The sequence below is a fragment of the Dreissena polymorpha genome, chromosome 7 (assembly GCF_020536995.1).
Source record: "Dreissena polymorpha isolate Duluth1 chromosome 7, UMN_Dpol_1.0, whole genome shotgun sequence".
Classification (NCBI taxonomy): Eukaryota; Metazoa; Mollusca; class Bivalvia; order Myida; family Dreissenidae; genus Dreissena; species Dreissena polymorpha.
In genome coordinates this window covers 33495649-33497029 of record NC_068361.1, presented here as the reverse complement: position 1 = coordinate 33497029, position 1381 = coordinate 33495649, and positions in this window count along the sequence as shown.

Genomic DNA, 1381 nt, shown 5'->3' with positions numbered 1-1381 from the left:
TAGTAGTCATTTCCTGCGAGGCAGCTATGATTTAATGTTACAAAGTAGTAAGAGACTTTTTTTTTTAGTATCTACATTCCAGTTTTTATTTTCAAAAAGTTATAATGATGCTTCTGTTCACGTTGGTAAAACTAAAACAGTAAATATAAGTATGCGTGTGAAATACGGCTGTTGTGATATTAACATTCACCGACATTGACCGACAGAGCAATTGCCATGTTAATTAATGAATACCTACACACATATAAGACGTACATAACAACGCGGTTATCTGCCACTAACGATATATTTTAGGGGACGCCGTTATGAAGATTTCACGAATGTATCACTGCCTTAAGCGCTCTGATAACGTAAATAAATGTTGGTCAAATGCAAATAGCATAAATATTAATACGCATTCATTATCGACGAGTTTAAAAGTATGGTTTAAATCGCCGCATGTAAACATTGAAAGACTGATGCATGAATGACACATACATTACTGATGCAAGACCAGGACACATACATTACTGATGCAAGACATGCACTATACTGGCAAGGATCACATCCTAGTAGAGAAAGCGCAATTAAAGACGTTTGTACGAAATTCGAAATAACAACGCTAGTTTTACATGAAATTTTAGTTCAAAATATAAATCAAATCGAATGAAAACATCGAAAGCACAGATAATGTATGTACTAATGAAAACAGTCGGAAAATGAACCTTTGTCACAAACATTTATTATAAACTTAGATGTTTTAAATGTAGATGAAGACGTTTAGAAAGGTGTTAATGCGTATACAATACACCTTCTTATTTAATAGTTTGATGTTCAATGTGGTAGACCATCTGATTCATATTCATGCTGCATGATGATTTATATAAAAAACATTCATGTTTTGCTATTTTTGACTGATGAAGACAGCCTTAATCAATACTTGCTTTAATAACGTGATTACATGAGGGAGCTTTGAACACGTTTTAAGTCTGTAATATATAATGCAATAAGCCGATGCGACATTGATGTTGTATTTGTTTTGATAAAAGTAAATCGCAAATCTATCAGACATGTTGTGCGTTTCTGTTTGTAAAAGGCAATATCAGAAAGATGAATGTATCGATAATTATAATATTTTTTGTTTGAAATAGTCTTACGCAGATTTATAAAACAGACCACTGTTTAAATCCCGAAGCTTTGTTATCTTGGACACATTGCTTTTGAATTCAAAGTAGCTTATCCTAGAGTAACATGCCCATAGGGACTTAATTATATGAAATTAATTCAGATTCATATTGTTTGATACAGACGTTCTACGGGAGTCTGGTTTATTTTGTTCCAAAAGGCTTCGTTCTAATATATTCAGTGTGCATTTTCATTGTCGAACGACTGGAATGCGATT